The sequence below is a fragment of the Crocodylus porosus genome, unplaced genomic scaffold (assembly GCF_001723895.1).
Source record: "Crocodylus porosus isolate Cpor-Errol unplaced genomic scaffold, CroPor_comp1, whole genome shotgun sequence".
Taxonomy (NCBI): domain Eukaryota; kingdom Metazoa; phylum Chordata; order Crocodylia; family Crocodylidae; genus Crocodylus; species Crocodylus porosus.
Genome location: NW_017728906.1, coordinates 173,066,644 through 173,075,173, shown reverse-complemented (window position 1 = coordinate 173,075,173; position 8,530 = coordinate 173,066,644).

Genomic DNA, 8,530 nt, shown 5'->3' with positions numbered 1-8,530 from the left:
TGCAGATGCCTCTAATGGCTATGCTGTCCCCATCTGGGTCTGACAGGTGTGCAGCCTTGGGGTGCATGCTGTTGCAAGTGGCAGCAAGTCACAGACAGGCAGCAGCCCCTGCTGCCAGACTGCTGCAATGTGTAGAGGGTGCAGGGAACTCTCAGGGCTGCTTCAGCAGTCCAGCTGGCACAAGGGCTAGTGTCCCCAGGTACCAATTGGCCGGGCCCCAGAAGCTCCTGTGAGCAGGTAGCCCTGAGCTACTTGCCAGTGTGGCTTTTTATACTGCTGAGCCCAGGACAGAGCAGCTTTTTATACTGCTGGGGACAGCACAGGTGCTGGCCCTGGGCTCTAGGTCCCCCTGGCTGAAGATCCAGGAGGAGCCAGGCAGGGTTATTTTGCCCCAAGTGACACAATTTGTCCCACACCAAAGTGCATGTCCAGGCATGTGCGCTCAGGCAAAAAGCCCCGGCTCAAATTTGCACTGCTGCAAGTGCATGTGCCTGTATGTGTGGATGTGCCCAAAAAGTTGTGGCCCTTGATAGAGGTGCTGCCTCCAAAATTTCAAAGTTAAGATATGTAGCTCTACGCTGGTTCTCGGAAGATAATGCTGGGTTTTGGAGGTTCATTCAATTCATAGTTAATAGAACGCATTCACATTACATGTTTTTGCCTCACCCAGAAATGATTTGGAATATGGTAGGTGTCACAGCATGGGGTCTAGGAGCGGCTGTGATCCCAACTAGCGCCCCCTACCGTGTCAAGTACATAATCTGGCACCCTCTCTCTCACCCACCACGTCTTTGATGATGTCTGGTTCTATATGGGAGGCTGCCTTTGATTCCCTTGTCCACGATACCCTGCTTACACTGTCCCCTTGTTCTGCAATGGAATGACAAGGTGCACCCCAGCCTTTAGGGCTACATGTGCCCCCTACCTCCCCTTTAGCACGCCCCAAGCCTCGCAGCTCTTCCAGATGCTATCTGGTCCTTTTCTTTTCCGCACCCAGCCCGGCGCCCCCTGGGCTTGTCACGCTACCAGCGCCCCTATATCCATTAGCCCTCTTGGGCTTACTAACCGTACTCTTATCAGTTGGGCTCAGGCAGCCTGAGCCTTGCCTGGCCCCTTTGACCCCTCAGGGTCCCCACTACTGTGGAGCCCCTCTGGGACCCTCTCCAGTCCACCCCCCGGTTGGGGCTCAGGTGGCCGTAGCCATGCCTGGCCCCCTGGACCACCATGAGGGTCTTTTGCCTTACTAGGGCTTCTCCATATATCGCCCCACAGGACCGGGGTCAACACCCCTCCACACCGCGCCCCACCGGCGCGACCAGCTGTGCCCACCCAGCACCACTCGCTGTGCCCCACTGGGCACCAGGAACCCCCAGATTACTGGGGAGCTCCCATGAGGCCTCCTCACACCCCTACAGCCTCACCCGGTCCTCCAGTTTTACACAAACAGCCTAACAGCAAAGCAAAACTACCAGCCAACCGGCTCTAACTCAAAATAAGCCTACCAGCTATAACATAGGATCCAGGCCCACCTGGCCCTCTTGCAAAAGCGTCTCAGACAGGGCTCTCTCCACCCTCACCGGTGCGGCCCTTTAGGTGCTCAGGCTGCACCGCTCCTCTGGGTGCTCCTGCACCTCAGGCTGCCAGAAAGGAACTGCTCCCAAGGCTCTGGCCTGGGGCTGTTTATAAGGGCCCGGCCCTGCCCTCTTCTGGTCACATGATGAGCTCAGTTGTCCCGGCAACCATCACCTGGGTTCCCCTTGTAATTGGCAGCCACCCTTCTTCCTATCTAGGAACAGGGTACCTTAGTGTCCCTGTGACAGGTAGCCTGCAAATTTTCTCTTGAATATTGTACAAACCAGTGTGTAATGCTTCCTAAGGAGATCAGTTTTAAACCACTAAGCTGCCTTTCTCTCCTGAGTTTTTGTTTGTTTGTTTGTTTAGTTAGAGCCACCACTAGCAGCTCCACTTTCTTCCTCCTCTCAGACTGGAACCACTTTGTTTGTTGTTAAATATTTAACTATAATGGCATTTGGAGTCCCTGAATCTAGTGTATCTTGGATTCTTTGAGTTGGCGGAGGGGTAAGAAGACCTATCCACCATCCCCTCCTTGGCTCATCTCATAAAGGCCTTTTGCACCTCTCACTTGCTAAGATGAGATCAGCAGCACTTCCTTTCCTGCCAGTCCTGGATCCTCACATGTTATTAGGACATCATGTTTTTATAGGCTAGCAAGAGAGACCCCTGCCATACCTACTGTTACCCAAAGCATCTGTTGCTTTTCCCATTCCTTATCATGGGTACCAGAAATTTGGTTGTACTACTTAGCTGCCTCCATTTCCAATTTTTGGTTGTCCTCCAAGCTCCCTTGGAGGAATTAGCATTTTTTGTAGCCAATTAGCATTTTTTGTAGCCAACAGTCACAGCCACGAACAAGCCCCATTTCAGTTAGGAAAGTGGGCTGGATTTTGTTTTAAAGTTAAGAGTGTCATTTCCAGGTAATAACTCCAGACCTTTACACTCTACTACTCCTGTGGTCAGGGTCCCAGAGCTGTTTGAGTTGTCCATAGTGCAGAGTACCATAAGGCAGAGTAAAGAGGGCTCATCGTAAGGGACCTTTAACCACTTCTGTATGTTTGCTAGCACTTGATTTAGAGAAACCACACAAAATTGTGCTGCTTTACCTGAAACCTTCTTAAGAAGCTGCCTTGCAGAATAGATGGCATGATCCGTCTCCTTTGCAAGACTTTATGGAATAGCTTTAGGAAAGGCATTTTCTAGCTTAATAAAGACAAAATACATTTTTAAGAATAGGTATTAAAATGCTCAGCCCCTTCCAGAAGAGGATCCCTAAGCTAGCCTAGTTAGAGAGGAAAAGTACCATGCCAGACTAAGATGAGGTCTATACCAGAAAAAATCTCATTAAATACTTAACTCAGCCTAACAGCTGGAGCTGTATAAGGTATAAGGAGAAAGTTAATATGTATGAAAAACAAAAATGAAGTGAAAAGGTAGGAAGACAGCATGTTTCAGCTCCAACAGTGCAACAGCTGCATTAACCATGACCTCATCTAGATCTAGCATGCAGACAGCTTCCAGGGTCAAGATCCAAATTAGAGGGGTGATGGAGCAAGTTCGACATCCTTGCTGTCCATTAACAGTTTTCAAGTCCTTGAGCCTCAAGTGAAAAAAGTAAAAGCATCATAGTATGTTGTCTTTTTTCCAGAAATAGTACGAGTTAACTTCCCTAGGTGTTAAAGAAGCTTTTGGGTTTATCTCCACAGTGCAACTCATAGCCATGCAGATACCTAAGCTAGCTCAGACAGCTCAACTATAGGAACCAGCATGGCTGTGTTAGCATGGCACTCTAAGAACACCCAAAACATTGAAAAGAAATTTGAGGACAAATACTGTCAGAAAAGGCGCTACCCATTATTACCCAATCCATAATTTCCTTATCATGTATTTAACTTTGTGCGTATTTAACATTATTACTATAGCTCTGGGTTTCTTGTATTGTGTTACTGCTGATTATGTTTTGTACATGCTTTTCTTATGATGGACCCAGTGGTTTTAAAAGTGATTCAGTAATCGTATTATGGGGTTGGAGTTATGAATGGGACCAACATGAGAAAAGGATGCATTGGGGGAGGGGATCAAAAATTGATCCAAATTCCTAGATTTAAACCTGTGTCCAAATGCTTCCCACATAGCTGGCTATTAGCATCTTCTGAGGTGAACATAGGTGTTCAGGCACTAGCACTTCAATGATGATAACAGTGAGTTTCACTAGAGGTCACCAGAAGTAGGGCAGGAAAAGGGTGTTAACTAAACTGTTCTTCACCATAGTTAAAAATACCTCCATTGCAAGTATTATTCTGCCTCAAGCCCAGCAAGTTGAACATTTCTATTATACATGCTAGTTGGATAGCCTGCTACAATGGCCCACATTCTTAAAGAGGGACCCACGCTTGTACTGGAAAATCTGCATGCTTCTGCTTATGATTCCAAAGCTGGTGCCTGTAGTTGGCTCTCTCACTGTTTCAGCAATTAGGAACTGCAGTTCCTGCAGAAGGCTCAAAGCCAAGGTGCGTTGTTTTCTCTAGACTACCCACATAGGCATACAGGTTCTACATCAAACACTCCCTGCTTACCTTCATTTTCAAGGCTTTTCCATCGGCTTATCCCTGCCCTCCTTATCACCTCTCATGTCTTACTGAGATCTCAGCTCCATCCACCAATTCACTAGGCATGATTACCTTTCCAAAAGCGTCTCTGTGCTCCTTGCTCCAATAAAGCCTGATGCTCATGGATGGAGTTCTCCATAAACTTCTACAAAGACACTTTCATTTTTCATCCTTAGAACCTGCAGCCTCTGCTGCAATGCCTACAATAAAATTTGGCAGTATTTATGTATCTAAATAGCTGTGATCATTGCTTTTCATGCTATTTTTAATGGTCTCATTATTCCCTTGTTTTTGCTGCCTGTCTGCTGTATCCACTTGCCTCTTATACTTAGATTGTAGAATAACAATTCATACAATTCATACAAATACACATATAAACAGTATATCTCAAGTTCCTCTTTAAGTAAAAGTGAATTAGTTCAACAGCCAAATAGGACCTTGGCTAATTTGTACGTAGGTGCCTCATTGTATCACTTGCAGGGATAGTAAAATAAAGGTCTTTGCATCTGGTTCACCAATAATTCAGACTTCAAGGAATCTGTTGGGTTTTTTATTTTCTTTTTTAAGATCTCCATTGCATTAAGCTGCTTTGCTCATAATTGTGTAACATTTTATAGCAGTGGTTCTCAACCTTTTTCTCAAGGCATCCCTCAGAAAATGCCAGTGCTTAGTTTTCATTTGTTTTTTGATTGCAGAAAAATAAGACAGCACTTTTTCTGTTGCAGAGAACTCAAAAAAATGCAGAAGATCAGAATGTTTTTAACACTATGAATTCCTGCTTGAAATCCCTGAATTTATCTTGTGTATCACATTTGCTAACCTAACAGTGCTAACATTGTGTGGCATCCTTCAGCACCTTTGCAAGGTTTCCAAGGTACCCCATTGTGCTATGGCACCCTGCTTTAGAGGCTCAGCGGGAGCTGAGGGTGGCACAGGCACTAAGGTGCATAGTTGACTAGCCCAGAGTTCACATGTTTGAAGCTCTAGCAGGAGCACTCACAGCACAGCCCTGTCAGATTTCAATGGATTTGTGAATTCTGCTAAATACCTTGTCACAAAAACACAAAAAAGGAAAGGGTAGGCTCAGAATAAATTTCCACACTTTCATACACTGGAGAAAGATGAATAACTGAAATAATGCTGCTGCTGTTTCATATAGTTGTGTTACATTTTTGGGACAAGTAGAAAGGAAGAATCTCCCAAATGAAGTGCTGGTTCTTGCTACACCTCAGAAAAATGCATGACCTTGCCATCAGCACAGAGAAACAGGAGTTAAAAATGGAGCACAAACTGCTTTTCAGTCACCATTTATTCATTTCTTTCTCATTCTACCCTGTGTCCTGTTGGACTATTCTGACAAACTCCTGAGAGGCACTTTCTCCTACCCCTCACAGTCATTACTTACCTGACTTGCGTTTGACACTCTTAACTTTTTCAAGTCTGAGCTATGACCACCTTTACTTCTCACCTAGAAAACTGCCACTGGAATGAGATGGGAACAGGCAACCTCCTGGACAAAGCACTGCATGGGCTCCGAGGTGATTTGGATGATATTCCTAGCTAAACCATAGGCTTCCTGTGGGAGCTTAGGGAACATTCAACCAATTTTTGTGTGCTTCATCTCTCCAGTGGTACCATGGGGTGCTACTTCTCTGCCCCCAAGCATGTAGTAAGGTAAAATTAACAATTGCTAGATTCCCAGATACCTTGGTGATAAGGGTCATGCAAGTAGCTGCATAAATTAAACCTGGAGTTGATTATTCAATCAATACAATAGTACCTCTGGGTCTTTTTAATAAACCCCCCCATATATTTTAAAGTGTCCCTGAAATGAGATGTATCTGTCACAGGGTTTCCCTGTTTTATACAGTTGCACCAAAGACCCTGTAAGAGAAGAAACAAGTTTTGTTTTCAGTTTTGTTTTGCTGTAAAGAAAATGCAGGGGAAGGAGCTGGGTCCCGAGAGACAATCCCATTATCAGGCCACTTCTGTCAAAAATATCATCACTCAGATAATTAAAATACTGATATTGAAAATTACCTACTTGGGACTCTGAGTCAACAGCCACTAAGGTGAAAGAGATGTCAGAGCATTAAAACTTCCTGCCTGTTTGGAAAACCAAACCCTTTTCATCCCACCCACATTTTCAAAAGGAATTTTACAACCAGGAAAAACACGATTTTTGAGTATTTAAGGCTCTAGAATACAAATAGATAGCAAAGGGCCTGTTCAGCAGGGGAAAAAAATAAATCTGTTCTTGTAGCTGCAGATATATAGGCTAAAAAGGACCCTGAGCGCACTGCCAAGTATTAGACCACGATTGCTTTGCTGTTCTGTCTCCAGAATTGTGATGATAAAGAATGGACTTAAGGATCAAGATTGACCCAAAGCTGAAAAAGCCCTGAAAGGAAGTAGTTAATCTATTTGAGATGAGAGGTACAGTAAGTAATTGGGAAGCCAGACCCAATAATGAGATATAATGCATTATGCACATTACACAGCAACTGATGAATTGAACTTGGGTTCATGAAAGCTTGTGCTTGTGCTTGTGCTTGTGCTCGTTCTCTCTCTCTCTCTCTCTCTCTCTCTCTATATATATTTTTTAATCTAGTTAAGTCTATAAAAACACATACCTACCCTTTCTTCAAGCTTAGATTGGCCAGGTCATTACTAAAAAAAATGACACCAGACTGCACCAGCTGAAAAGTTTTAATGTTCCTCTAAAAACCTTGTTTGAACCTTTTACGTGACCGTGGTGCAAGACCTGAAGTTGTTAAAGTTATGGTATGTTGCTTTCTTCCAAGTTTATTTTTTCTCTGTACTATATATTATTCCCTGTATTTATGATACTAATCATTCTCCTTAGTATGTGCCAGTGTCAAAACCAATTAGTCTTTTTAGAGATCCTGCATAGCTGCAGCTTTTTCCCTATGCATGGAGATGGCAAAATTCCCTTATATGATAAAAGGGTTTTTTTTCTCTCCATCCCACTATGATTCAGCTATTTAGATGGCATTGTTTCAAGAGCCTTTCTGCTCTAGCAGTCTCACAATTAATCCATGATGATTCTTCCCAAAGATGCATTGCCATGTCAACACATTCGATTTTTAAATGTGTTCTCATTTTAAATTCTGAAATCTCAGATAGTTGAGCACATGTGACTGACTATAATCATGAATGAATAATCATAGTCTCACAAGGCCCAGTCACAGCTAGAACCCAATCAAAATGAACTAAACCATTCCATAGTGGTTAAAGTGCCTTTGAGCAATGATGGACCAAAACAGTTTGCCAGGTTTTAGATCCAGGGTGTCTGTTCCATGATTTACTAACCCAGTACTTCCAACCTACTGCTCTTGAGGTGACTAGAGTAGGTCAGACCTCTCATCCTACTGGCTCTGAGTCATGCTGGCACACACAGCCATTAGGCTTCTGTTAAATAATTTGTTTTGCCTCAGACACCAGTCAGTTATCAGACTGACACCTCAGACACCACAATGTTATCTATTTACCCTTCACTTTCACCATTCATAATATGAGGATAATGTTACTGACCTCTCTGGTAAAGTTCTTTAAGATCTACTCATGAAATGTGCTAGACAAAAAAACGGTAGTGGTGGTGGTGAGGATTGTGGTTGTATAGCATAGTCTTCCATTAACCCAAATTGCAGTCAGATGGTAACATTCAGTCCCTGCCAGTCTAGTCAGGGAGAGATCCTGTGTTCCATCTCTTAATCTTCTTTGCTGTCAAGTACAAGATCCTTGATCATTTCTTCTGTGGGGACATAGTACTAGAACCCCATGACATCCATCCTTTGGAAGTTACCGAATTCCACAACCCCACCTTGCTGCCTTGGTCCTTAGGAAAGTGGGACGAGTCATAAGATGCATCTCTTTTTGTATCCAGAGCAGCAAAAAACATGCACGCTTGGAAAACATGAACTTAAGGTTGAGGCTGGAAATAACAAGAGGTAGAAAAGGTTCTGGCAGCCATTTTGATTGAGGAGATGCCCTTACTGCAAGTTTGTTATATAAGGGCACCTTGTTAGTTCTATGGCACCTTTTTAATGACCAGATAGTAATGGTTTTTTCACATTTGACTTCTGCATTCAACCACCATATCTTAATCGAAGAGCTGCACTAGATAACATATAGGCCCCTTACCTAGGAAAAAAGTAACTGCACTCTAGATATAAATTAATTCTCAAAGTTTCTGTATAGTGCATGAATCAAACAAGCTATGACTTGGCACTGCATTTTTAGATTTTACTTTAAACAGGAAAATGCCACCATTCTATAGACATTACCTGTTAGCATGTCTGATGGTACTAAAAAATTGTATCCTC